Genomic DNA, 14,283 nt, shown 5'->3' on the forward strand with positions numbered 1-14,283 from the left:
AGGTCTCCTGACTCACATTCAGACATCAGAGTTTAATGATTCAAGGGAAATTTGTGGAGTTACACCTATTTATGTATTGCTGTCAGGTAACTTCACATTTGCAGCTTTCACATTTATGAATAGTTGTTTTGACATGGGTAGTAGTGAAAGCTACAAAATCAATCTATGCCTGTTCAAACGCCTTCAAAAAGCATTTTATAAGATTAGGTGAGAAGATTGTCTCCATAATAAATTCAAATATTTGTGTGTATATATATATATATATTACTCTTAAAACAAAAATGCCAAATGATTTGGATTTTGGTGACTACATGATGTTACCTAAACACTTGAAATGTAAGCACCACAGTTATCTACTGGCTTCATTGACCATACTTATTTTAATTTCAGGAAAGAAGATATTATTACTTAGCTTTTCAGCTGAGAAATACAACCTTCTTCTTGGCAATCCCCCAACAAACTTTTTTTTTCCGTATAAAATTAGATTATTGGATAATTAGATTTCCTACAAAACTCCAACTAAAGAGCCTATAAACAGCATTAAAAGGATATGCTTCTGAAAATATAGCTTTTTAACGTTTAGTTTCTAGTCTAATAGATGTATTCATTATGTATGCAGAGTGTTTTCTTGGAGAGTTTATTTTTAAATATGCTAATTATATGAATTATAAAAAAGAGATTCTTAGCTAAATTTCACTACTGTGTTAGTGGTAAGTTCTTAAGAATACAAGAATCCTTCATATTAGTCAGGTATTTCAGCAACGGGTGGCTTAACATTGTGTCTCCTGCTGTGGTAGGGACAATCATTTAACAGTAGTATTAAAAGTGTCAGTGGTCAGTGTCTTTAGTATCATCCTTGGACCTGGAGTGCCTAAACTTGTCCAGTTCATTTTTGAACCCGTGGATGCTGCATCTTCTGGAAGTCTCCAAAGATCACAACCTACTGTGCCAAGAACAACTGTTTTTTTTTAAAAAGGCTTAGCTTATTTCTGCTGTATTTCAGGGAGTGCTCTCTAATTTCAATAATGTCAAGGTGGTAAGCAGCACTGTATTCATCTTGCCCATGTTTATGTGAAGTTGTACCCCTCCTCATTCTCCAGCTTGAACAATCCTGTGCTCTTTGCAGCTCTAATTGCCATTTCCAAGTTCAATACAGTTCAAGCACATTTTAGCGATTTTGTCTCTTCCCTTTGTGTACGCTGAGGTTCATCTGTCACCCTTTTGACCACTCACTCAGTTTTCTATGTCCTTCTGGATCTGCCCATCATCAGAGTGGCATTTGATCCAGAGAGCTTCAAATTGGACAATTTTCCCATTCACAATTTCCTCCAGGTCACTGATGTGTAAAACTAACTCCAGCAATGACCCTTGGGGAATGCCAATGGTAACATTTTGTCCTGAAGAGACATTTTCTGTTCTGTAATTAGACTTCTGGTTATAGTAGGGCCATTTTCCCACCCCCTGGCAAGATTCTTTCATGTGAAACCTCATCAAGGGCCCTCTGAAAATCCAAGTGTGCTGTTTTCACTGTATTTGCTTTATCCCTGTGCATATCATCTCTATTAAAGGACTGCAGCATGTGAAGCAGAACTGCCATTTACAGGAGGAATATTGGCTCTTTTCCACACCTGTTCTTACGTTCCTTGTGCTATCAATATAGAACTATCTATCAGTACACGTCTGTAGTTCCTGAATCTTTTTTTTGGCCCACTTCTTAAAAACACTATGCCATGAAATCACTTCACTACTAGAAAAAGTAGTGTCAAAAGCCTGAAGGAAGCCTAAAATCCTTTCCACTTCCTTTTTTTTTTTTTTTTTTTTCATCTCAGACTACCCAAAAGTTGCCTAATTTTATTTTCAGTCTGTGTCCTCAGCATGGAGCTTGTAGAGCACATAAAGGCCCAAAGTTAATTTATGGCCTTAATATAGAAGTATGAAGGAGGGTTTGATGAAGGAGGGTTTGATAAAGCAAATGCACGACAGTCACTCAGTAATAATGGCACTCTTGAGAAGCAAGAAGTAACATTCAATTTTTTTTATTTGATTATTTCTGATGGCCATTGCTTACACACATGGACCATGCTGGCCATGATGATAACAGAATAATGCGCTGCTTTTGGAGGAGATGCTATGTCAGCATAAAAAGCATTTAATCTCTTTGGACACATCAGCAAATAAGTGGCAATTCTTCCCATTACTGTCTGAAAAGCTGTCTTCTGCTACATGGAACATAACCAATACCCCATTTTCATGTCACTTCCTGCAGACCTGAAGCTCAACACAGTATCCTTTGAAAAGTTTTGCTTGTCTGAAAGTGTCTGTGTGCTCATTAGCTTCTGCTGATGCAAATTGGTGAAGATGTTGCCTTTGACATGCATTATTTTATGTGAAGGCATAAAACAAGATTAATCATGCCCTACACTTCAGTGCTGCAGTACCACACTGTCTACTAGCATCCTTGGGCGTCACACTTCAGAAATCAGAGTAATAATAATTAAAATGTTAATAGGTCAAGGAAATCCATTTTGTTTTGTTTTAAATCTGTGGAGCAAACTTATGGAGATAAATGCCTTCTGTTAATCAGATTTCAGGGGTGAATAGCTTTATAGAACTACCACATCCAGGAATGTGAATATGTGCTGTTTCACTGTGTAGTTAGGAGTCACCTTGAAGTTACAGAGCCTATGACTTCTTTTTTATCTAGTAGTAGACAAAAAAAATCTGACATAATCACTAGCACTGCCTGTTCTCCAAGTCTACTGATGTGCAAAAAAAAAAAAAAAAAAAGGCAGTGTTTGTAAATTCTATTTTGCTATTCCATTTGCATTGTGATTGACTAGAAAGAGGAACACATGATCTGCTCGCTGCCTTGTCCCAGTGGAAATGCTGATTAAATTCCTTCAATGGGAATGAAAACATCGATTTGGTCATGCCCGTAGGATGAGTCCTCAGAACAACAATTAGCACGAGTCGCTACAACAGAGCTGCTCAATATCTCTCAGATCAGAACATTGAATTGGGAAAAAAAACCCCACTTGAACTACCAGGACTGAGCAAACAGTTTGATCAGCTGCAGAATGACTGAAATACCCAGTGGCTGAAATGTAAAAAGCTAAGCTGTGGTCACGAGGATTCTCCAAACACCAGCCCATAAAATGAAACACTGAATACTCAACCCCAAAGCAACACCAAAATGCTGAGATTTTTAGTTACTGGCAATAGTCTGATTAGCAAAATCATATTTGTTTTTATCTGCAGAGTTTTAAAATTTTAAAAGTTAGTGTTCCATGCACAGGTCTTGCACAACCTGGAATTAATTCCAAGTGAAAACCTGTCTCTGTGTGGGAGGGCTTAGGCATTGCTTGTATTTAAAAGTGATGTTTTGAGAGGAGTCATAAGAAGCAATAACAGTTTAACAGTTCGTGGGAAAAAAAAGGCTGTCATGAACTTGAGAGCAGATGAGATGGCTACAACAACACCTGGGGGGGCGGGGGGGAAGCATTTCAAAAAAGGAGTATTTAGGGCATTTCAAAAAAGGAGCATTTAGGAATATACCTGCTGTGTCCTGTGTCTGTGTAACCTCCACCTGCACTGGTACACTTCAATCAGTGCTGCTGGACCACTGCAGCCCAGCCATGAAACAATTAATGGGATAATGAGCTGGGATAGATGACTATCCTTCACATAATGTGTGTGCTCTGTGCAAGCAAGACTGAAGTCAAACTGAATGTACAAAACCAAACCAGTGCTTCAAGTAACTTCAGATTTTAGCTCCTCTTCACTCTGTTGTAGTAGGAGCTCACACATATGGTCTGCACACACTTGCAAAGGCAGCCCCTTCTGGTAAAATAAAAAGTCTCCTTGGCCCTCTACCTTCCCTGGAAATGAAGATGTAATTCCTAAAATTAGAACTTCTCACTTTTGAAAAAACATGCTGATTATCCATACATCTACCAGGACAATTTTGATTTGGTATAGGAAAAGACATACAATTTGTGTTTGCCAGCTACCATTCTAAAGGGCTGGGACTGGTTGGAACTGAAATAGTTTCATATCAAAATTTATGTTAAAAAATTGGAACTGTAAGCACATAACAAAACTCTGTGTGTGTGTGTGTGTGTGTGTGTGTGTGTGTGTGTGTGCATATATATATATATATAGTGTTCTGCCTATGACTGGCTCCCAGGGGAGAAAAAGTGCTAATGAATAAATTATGTATTACTATTTCGTGTAAAACTGCATAGTACTAGATAAAGTCAAGTCCTTCAGGGACAAATCTTCGCCCATTTTAAATAAACGAAATGAAGATATTGTTCCAAAATCAAGAGAAAAAAGTCAGATTATTCTAGTTTGGAAGGAATCTTCTGGGCTGGTTTGATGCACGGATTTTCCTCTCTGTCAGCATTGATTTGAAAAGAACTGGAGCTGCAACAATTTGGAACCATAATATCTCAGAAAGGATGAGATTAGCAGGGACAGCTACTCTAGCCACCCTCCTTGAGCAGAGACATCTTGAGCCAGCTGCCCAGGCCTGTGTCCACTCAGGCTTTTAGTGTCTGCAAAGATGGATCTCCATAGCCTCTTGTACAGCCTGGTGCAGTGTTGGACCGTCCCCACATTAAAAACCCCCAAACACTACCAAGAAAAACCCACCAAAAGCAAAAAAAAACAAAAACAAAAACAAAAAAAAAACCCAACGACATTAACTAAACCACAAGACTAAAAAATGCCACAAAAAACCAACCAAACAAAAAATCCACTACACAAACTCAAATCACACACACCTAAAATGTAAAACGAACCCCATTTTCTTGTGTTGAAATGGTATTTAAAAAACTTGTTCCCATTGCCTCTTGTCCTGTTAATGGGCTCAGTGTTCATTCCCTCCCACAAGACATTTTTCCACACAGGTAAGTTCCCTCTGAGCCTTCCCTTCTCCAGGCTGAGCACTTCCAGCTCTGCCAGTGTCTCCCTGAAGTTACAAAGTCACATCAACCTTTTTGTGATCATCTTTGTCAATGAGAAAACCAAAGTCTGGAATGTTGGGGTTTTTTTCATTACGTCCATCTCCTCCTCAACATGCCTTCTTCAAAGACCCCTTTCTGTAAAGCCCAGATATGTTAACTGCCTAGTTACCTCTAGCTTTGCAGAATAATAGATCAACATGTATTTTTAAAGCAATGTCTTTTTAGTGTTTTTAAAATTCATTCCATTCATTTCACTTAATTTCATCCTCTTAAACCTAGGCACCAGGTTGAAATAACGCACTAGGTTTGTTCTTGGTCAGTAGACACAAAAAAACTAATTACATCTATTGTGAATGTTTTCTTAATAGATGATGAAATTATGAAAATTGTGGTTTAGGGTTGCCTATTGCCTCCCACAGATGACAAACAGACTGAGCAGCTAGTCTTGGGTAGATATGGAATTTTCAGATAGTTGAAGCTGGTTCAAATGAATTGCATTGTATGCTTTGTTTGGTTAGATATTTCTCTGAACAATTCAGAATAATGCCCTTTTTATGGTTAAATAGGTGTTGATAAGGGCATATAAAGAAAAATAAGAGGATATTCAGAAAATCTGGATGCAGATATTTTTGTTTAAAATGCACCATGTAGTCACAAATAAAATCTCATTTTACTGCACTGCTATACTAATAAAAGAATTCTTCTACTGCATGTACATAATCCCAGAATTTTCTGAATCTTCATCCTGATTTTTTTCCACCCTAATAAAAGTCCACAACTTTTAAATTAATTCTGTCTATTTAACAGGGCTTCAAGCCTTGATCCTTAAACTGCTTTACATGAATATAAGGTTATATCTACACCAAATGGCTTCTGGGAACAAGATCTAAATGAAGATATCTGAATTTCCAGTTATTAAGATATTGGATGGGTTACAGAAGAAGATGGAAACAGTTTAGAGACCATAAGAAGGGCTGTTTCTGTGTAGCCAGATTTAAATTACTGTCGTTTGCATGCAGATTGTGTCCAGTACAGCGAATATAGCTCATATTTAGCATATCACTTCAGTAGTATATTGTAGGATATTCCCATCCTTTTACTTCGTTCTGAAGAACATGTACCCCATTGTAATGCAGAATTCATATGAGTGCCAAAATGTAGTTTTTAAACTATTCCAATGAATCCCTCTTATAACAATTTCAATGAAAACATCTTGTAACAAGCAATGCTGTCATTTCTAGGAGCAGTTGCTGTTCTAGAGGGGGGAATAAAAAACAATGCTGAAACCACAAAAGGCAGAAAGAACATCTCCAGGCAGCAAAATAAGAACTGCTTCTTGAAAAGCACATATTCCTCTCCTGGCAAATGAACATGTTCATTGTCAAGCCAGCTGGCAGGAATGCTAATTACCTTGGTGCTGGGATCCCACTGATTTCTATTGTAGACCCGCTACAAAAATGCAGATTGTCTTTCAGTGTGACTCCATCTTGTCATTGCAGTTTCACTTGCTAGAGAACCTTTGGGTTTGGGTTGTTTTTGGTTTTTTTTTGGAGGGGGGGTTGTTTGGGGTGGGGTGGTGTTTTTCGGTTTTTGGATTTTTGGGGGTTTTTTGGTTTTGTTTTTTTGGGGTTGTTTTTTTGGGTTTTTTTCAAAGTTGCTTTTTGGAACGGGCAGACTTTAGGTGCAATTTTTAACAACACATATGCGTATGTCATGAGCTGCCTTCGAATTGGCAATATTTGTAGCTGGTTTTCTACTTTAGGTTAAAATTATTAACTTTCCAAGTAGAAATATTGCTCTGTGACCAAAAGAAAAAAAAAAAAAGGTCCTTTGGAGTGAATTTAGGGATAAGAGAAGATACACAGCAATATAATGCAATTGGCCCACAAGTAGGGTTTTGTCTGTGCTGTACACTTGCTAAAGGAAAAAAAGAGAAACCTACATGCCAGTAAAGATAGATGAAGGAAAATATAAAGCCAAGAAACTAAAATAAGTTGTCTGTAGTTGTCAGAACAGTGTCTAATTAGCAAATTTCCTAAAAAAAAGCTGGAAAGCTGTTGAGTTTTCTTGTATTGTTCAAAGAAATATTTCTATCACTACCTGAGAAGAGGAGAAATGCATGGATTGTGCGGGGGCCAGCAGGAGCAAATAAAGATTAATTTTAAATGCAGCTTGGCTCCTAATTTTTTTGTAAATGCCTAAGTTATGCTTAAATTTTTAATTGGCTTGAAGTCTTTGCCACAACCATTCATTTGCAACACCTAGCGATGAAGTCGGTAAGTAAGAGATCCACCACAGCGCAAATCAACTCCACCTACATCTGCCTGAGTCTGGGTCCAAAAAATAATATTGGGATTGGCAAAAAGAACTCAGAACCATGTATTTTTTTTTTCATGCCATTGCACCTTAAGTTAAAAAAAGTAATAATCAATTGCTGTTATGTGGCAGTTAGGGGCTATGGCTTCTTTGTCATCTCCTGGGTGTGTAAGCATGACAGATATTTTACTTGAAAGTTACTATGAATTTACCTTTTATAATATAAATGTAGTTTAATTCTTGTGAGGAAGGTACTTTTTTTAGTGTGGCACCATAATTTATTTCATTCAGATTAATTTTACTGGTATTTAAGCGGCTGTGAGTTATGTCGATGGTTAATGTCAACACTCAGACATGGTAGAAATGTTATATTTCGCAGTGTCAGTTTGAAAGGTAAAAATAATTTTTCACATATAGATCAATATATTTCTACATGAGAACTCAACGGAGTTTGAGACTAAAAGCCTTACTGAAATATAATTTTTTTTCCCACAAAAATCTGGATTTAGTGCTTGAGAGCAAAATAAAATAAAACTAATGTTTTTCAGTGAACTACTAAATGCTGTCACTTAAATAAGTTGTATAAACTGAAAATCACACAGTATCACATCATCACTAGGTTGGAAAAGACCTCCAAGATCAAGTCCAACCCATACCCTAACACCTCAACTAAACCATGGCACCAAGTGCCACATCCAGTCTTTTTTTAAACACATCCAGGTGCGGTGACTCCACCACCTCCTCAGGCAGACCATTCCAGAACTTTATCACTCTTTCTTTAAGTAAAAAACTCTTTCCTAATGTCCAACCTATATTTCCCTTAGCGCAGATTAAGACTGTGTCCTCTCGTTCTGTCAGCTGCTGCCTGAAGAAAGAGACCAACCCCCACCTGACTACACCCACCTTTCAGGGAGTTGTAGAGAGGGATAAGGTCATTTCTGAGTCTCCTTTTCTCCAGGCTAAACAACCCCAGCTCCCTCAGTCATTCCTCACAGGGTTTGTGTTCCAAGCCCCTCACCAGCCTCATTGCCTCCTCTGGATGTGTTCAAGTGTCTCAACGTCCTTCCTAAACTGAGGGGCCAGGACTGGACACAGCACTCAAGCTGTGGCCTCACCAGTGCCACAGGGGAAGAATGACCTCCCTGCTCCTGCTGGCCACACCCACCAGGGCCCACTGCTGGCTCATTTTCAGCTGCTGTCACCAGTACCCCCAGGTCCCTTTCCTCCTGGGCACTGTCCAGACACACCATCTCCAGTCCATAACACTGCAGGGGGTTATTGTGGCCAAAATGCAGGACTCAGCACTTGGACTTGTTAAACTTCCTCTCACTGGGCTCCGGCCATCCATCCAACCATTACAGATCTCTTTGCAGAGCCCTCCTGCCTTCCAACAGATTGACACACACTCCCATCTTAGTGTCATCTGCAGATTAACTAATGAAAGATTCAATACCCTCATCCATGTAATCAAAAAAAAATGCTGAATAGAACTGGCCCCAGCACAGATCCCTGAGGAACTCCACTGGTGACTGTCCCCAGCTGGATATAGCACCACTGACCACCACTCTCTGGGCCTGACCATGCAGCCAGTTCCTAGCCCAGCAAAGAGTGCTCCTGTCCAAGCCCTGGGCTGCCAGCTTTTCCAGGAGTGTGCTGTGGGAGACCGTGTCAAAGGCCTTGCTGAAGTCCAAACAGACAACATCCACAGCCCTTCCTGTATCCACCAGGAGGGTCACCTGGTCATAAAAGGAGATCAGGTTGGTCAAACACGACCTACCTCTCCTAAAGCCGTGCTGGCTGGGCCTGAGACCCTGGCCATCCTGTAGGTGCTGTAGGATGACACTCAGTATAAGCTGTTCCATTACCTTACCAGGTACTGGGATTAGGCTAACTTGCCTATAATTACCAGGATCCTCCTTCCCGCCTTTTTTGTGAATGGGTGTCACACTGGCCAGCTTTCAGTCGTTGGAACCTCACCAGTGAGCCAGGACTGTTGCTAAATGATGAAGAGTGGCATTGCAAGCTCATTTGCCAGCTCCCTCATCACCCTGGGATGGATCCTGCCTGGGCCCACAGATTTATAAACATCCAAGCATCTCAGTAGTTCTCTGACTGCTTCCTCATGGATATCAGGGAGACCATTCTGCTCTCTGACACCATCTACCAACCCAGCAGGACAGATGTCCTGAGGACAAGCCATCTTCCCACTAAAGACTGAGGCAAAAAGGCACTTCTGCCTTCTCCTCATCTGCTGTTACTAAATTCCCTCCCGTATCCGATAAAGGACAAAGGCTGGTCTCACCCTTTCTTTTGCCATTAATATATTTGTAAAAATATTTTTTATTATCCTTTATAATAGTTGCCAAATCAAGTTCAAACTGAACTTTGGCCTTCCGAATTTTTTCCCTACATGCCCTAGCAAGCCCCTTAAATACTTTCTAAGAGACCTGATCCTCCTTCCAAAGATGATACATCCTCCTTTTATTCCTAAGTTCCTTCAAAACCTCATTTCCCAGCCAGGCTGGACATTTGCCTTGTCAACTCATCTTTCAGTACACAGGGACAGTCTGTTCCTGTGCCCTCAAAATCTCTGTTTTGAAGCACACCCACCTTTCCTGGACTCCTTTGAGTCTTTGAGGGCTGCTTCCAAAGGAACTCTCTGAATAGGTCTCATAAATAGGCCAAAGTCTGCCCTCCTCCACCTCTTCTCCCTTACCTGTCTCTGCTGAAGAGCTTGTAGCCATCCGGTGCAGTGCTCCAGCTATGTGAGTCATCCCACCACGTTTCTGTGATGGCAGTTACATCATAGCTTTACTGTTGCACCATATCTTCCAGCTCTTCCTGTTTGTTACCCATGCTGCGTGCATTAGTATATGTGCACCTCAGCTGGGCTACCGATTTCACCTCTGGCTCAGGCTTACCACCCTTGGGCCTGCTTCCAGACAGCCCAGCTGCATCCCCTTCTCCTTCTTAGAGGAAGTATTTTGTGTTTGGTAATTAAAAAGGCACTGCTGTCAAGGTGCAGCCAATCATTTTCCTGAGTTCCAAACTCTTTCTTGGAGTTTGGGTTGTGCCTCCAGCTGTCCAGTAACCCATAGGACAAGAAGTGATGTGCTGTTCTAAGAAGAGAATATTTCTGTCCACATTCATGGAAATCAGGACCCAAAAAAATCTGGAATAAGAAAGATCCAACTTGCACTAATCAAACCAGGTGGGGTTGTTGAATGTACACTGCCAGAGCTTTGAAAAAAAAAAAAACCCAGGGGATTCAGGAAACACATTGGGAATGTTGGTGTTGCAATGTAATAGTTGGGCATTTTTTCAGATAGAAACTTTTCCAGATTGTTTGATGCTATGGTTTTCTCAGATAGGGAAACACAAATCTTCATTCTGAAGTTCTTCCCAGCCCAGTTCTATTAAAATGCATTAAACATGCCTAAGGATGATGTCAGTAATTTTAATGTGGAGTTCAACACAAACACAATCGCCTCATGGAGAGATACTAAAAAAAAAATTAAAAAAAAAATCTTATTACAGCTTTTCACATATGAGGTTTTAGATGTACCCTTGTTTTTGAGCATTGGAATAACAATGCTTGGTCTGGTGACCATTCATTGTCTATGTTTTAGACAGTGATCAGAAGTGAATTATTGATGAATGAGCGTTAGAAAAGGGAAAAGCACCAAGAAATGGTTGTCCCAGTGTATTTTCCCAGCTTCAAGGACTCTCCAGTTTAAGGATCTTCCTAAATCAGAAGATGTATCTTCTTTTAACTTTACTCCTCTTGGATAGGTCCCTTCAACTTTGTTCTCTGTTGCAGTTCCCCAGCATTAATCCAATAGTAAATAGGTTTTGATGTGAAATTTTCAGTCCCATCCATCCTACTCAAGGAGCAGAATGGAGGAATTACCAGACTAGAACTAAGGAAACCAGACCTGAATAATCACCCTCCATTTCAATCACAACATTATACAGAAAAAGACATAATCTGCTTTCACTGCTGTCTCCATATGCTCCTGTGCTATGCTGGAAGTAAAACTAATTTGCACACTTGCTCAAAGTAGGAAATCCCTCTGAAAATCCATCAGAGGGATGTGAATTCCAACCTGGGGATTGTAGTGTGGAAAATTGCTCATAGGCAGGGAGTGGAAATCTCTGTGTGAAAGAACAAGAAGAAATAGGCACAAGCCTAGGTTGCAAATGTGTCATCTGTGCAAACACCAGCAATAATTAATCCAATACCAGTGTTCATCTGTAATCCCACTGTCCAGTGGTAAAGTTGGCATTTGGGGACTGTCATATCTCTGAAACCATGAGAGGGTCCACTGTCTCCTCAAGAAGGAATGGAAGGTGTGTCTCCAATCACCTCTCAACAAAAGTGCTTTGGGTAGCACTTATAAAGTAGATTTTGAGTTTATCATGAAATGGTTGTGAAAAAGCAAGCCCTGCAGAACTTTCCATAGGGGTGGGCACTTAGATAACAGACTATCAAAAACCCATCTAACGAGCTGCTAAAAATCAGACTTGCTGTTACCTAATAGCTGTCCCTGGCAGAACAAATTGGGCAAAGATATTTGTGTGGCAGGAGGAATGAGAAGAAGAAACAGGAACCTCGGATGGATGGCAGGGAGCAGCACTAGTTGCTGCAGGACCAGAGGTTATCTGTAATCTCATTGTCAGAGTTTGTGTTCAACACCATTGCCAGGGCCTGCTAAGCACAGCCAGGGTAATCTCATTCCAGAAAATGAGGTGCTTTGAGGAAGAAAGGACTGCAGATGTCTAAAGCAGATTTGTTTTCTCCCTGCCTTCAATTTTGCATCTGTTTGTTTGGATGACGTAAGCTGGAGGCAGACCAACAGAAGAAATGTGAGTTATAGATTCATGCTGTAAAATCAGGCGTGTTTCATCATCAATAACAACCTTTTCATTCTAGTTGCAGAAGCATAATCCTCACATTTTCAAGCAATTTTTAAACCATTTGGACGATTGCCTAATTTGTGGACTGACATGAATGTAAAAAGTTCAAATTAAATATGCTCAAGTAACATATATACCCAGTGACTTCTGCTTCTTATCTCTTGCTGTAGTGACTTTATTTTAAAATAGTTTGTCTTTTCACTATAAAAAACAAGAATCAGCTACTTATTTCCCTATTTTAATTTTCTTCTGAGGAGATATCAATGTATACCACAGTAAGCTAACTGTCATTTTACCTTGTTTTGTTCAAATATTATTGTTCAGCTGGAGGGATTTGCTGTTGCCAGAGATAAGGGTCGAAGCAGAGAACTCATCTCCTTTCTGGGCAGCTGTTTGATCCCCATACCCTTGGTCTACAATGGGAATCTGGACGGAAAAACAATTGGTTTGTGGTGCAAAATGGTACATAATGTTTCTAGATCTAATTAAGGTTGCAAATAAAGCCTTCAAGGCAGGTTTATAACTCTGCTGTCTTCCCATGTTGGGGACTCTCAGGAGAACTGAAAAATTTACTTTTCTTCCATTACTGACTTTTCCCGTCCTTCTCTGGATGTGTTCACATAGCTCTTGGTAAACTTTTTCATTGTTATCTCCATGGATAGTGAGATTTTATGGGCATAGGTTTGTGTTTGGGAGAAAAAGAGAAGCATTAAATGGGTGTTATTTAGTGCATATCCATAATTGTCACTGTAGGATTAAAACCAATATTACTTGCCTTAGTATCTTGCTTTTTAATGACACTGAAATAACAGATCCAGATGACAAAATCTGCCTTGAGAATCTGTATCATGTCAGGCAGCTTAATTGCTGTTTAATTTTGTTTTACTTCTTTGCATCAAGTGTATTGTCATACCCCAATGTATCTGCCTTAGCTAATAAAAATATCTCTTTTTTTAATTTAATGACTAACATTGACCAGTCAGAATTGTATGCTATCACTGTAGTGATGCTATTATTTCCCAGCTGTCATGATTTCTGTTTAAAGAACCATGGATTTAATAGAAGCAGAAGTATAACAATAAAATATAATACATCTTTTATTTCTTCTGCAAAATATACATCTCAATTAAAAAAAAAAAACAAAAACAAAAACAAAAAAACAACTACCAAAAAAACAAACAAAAAAAAACAACCAAAGAAAAACAAACAAACAACAACAACAACAACAAAAACACAACAAACTGAAAAAACTCTTGTTGCCTGTTTCCATGGTTAATAGTTAATGGCATATCATAGCTTTTAAATACCTCAAGAAATACGTGATAACTTCAAGAAAAGTGGGGTTTGTGTCTGAAATTTAATATCGTGTAAAGGAACTGGTCTGTAACCAATCTTTTAGTGATAAACCACTCTTAATGGAACCAGAGACAGGTCATTCATCCGACAGTTTTCAGGAAAAACAAATTTCTTGAGAATTTAGTGAGTAATAGCCCCATTAGAGTTTTTAGAAGAAGAAAGAGTGACTCGCTAATCTAGTGGAGTTTTTGGAAGAAATTAATGAGCATATGGCTTAAGGCAAGTCCATTTGCTATGGCATTCAACTGTCCAAAAATATGTTCAATATCTGATTTTAACTGATAAAAGAAAGTGAATTGAAAGATTTTCTTGTAGAAAATTATGTCTGATTAAAATAAATACCTAAAGAGTGAGTAAAAGGGCAGATTTAACAGCCAAAAGACTTCACTGGCAGTATCCTAATGAAACTTCTGAAATCTTAGCTGTTCAATAAATACAAAAAAAAAAAAAAAAGAGAATGTTCTGATAATTTAAGAATTATAATTATAATATTGTTTAGAAACTATTATCCAGTCTCATGTCATGCTTTCCACACATCTCATGTTTTTATGTCTGAACTGAACACCAAAGTAGAAAATATCTCTAATGTGGTAATTTTAACTTTTAGAAGTGGTAAATTTTTTGTTTAGCTCTGACTGAAAAGCTGAATAACATGAAAAAACCCTGACTGGAACTGCAAAGAAAATAAGGAGCTTGTACAATACAGTACCTGTTCCCTGAAGGTAGC

The 14,283-nt window shown here is 39.0% G+C and overlaps 1 protein-coding gene across 1 annotated transcript in view; it reads left to right on the top strand.

Moving 5' to 3' along the window:
• The window catches only part of EDIL3 (EGF like repeats and discoidin domains 3), an 86,339-nt gene that overhangs the window by 1,006 nt on the left and 71,050 nt on the right, over window positions 1-14,283 (top strand). The window lies entirely within an intron of this gene.

Source organism: Chamaea fasciata, unplaced genomic scaffold (genome assembly GCF_029207755.1).
Source record: "Chamaea fasciata isolate MVZ Bird 193981 ecotype frontalis unplaced genomic scaffold, bChaFas1.0.hap1 SCAF_4, whole genome shotgun sequence".
Taxonomy (NCBI): domain Eukaryota; kingdom Metazoa; phylum Chordata; class Aves; order Passeriformes; family Sylviidae; genus Chamaea; species Chamaea fasciata.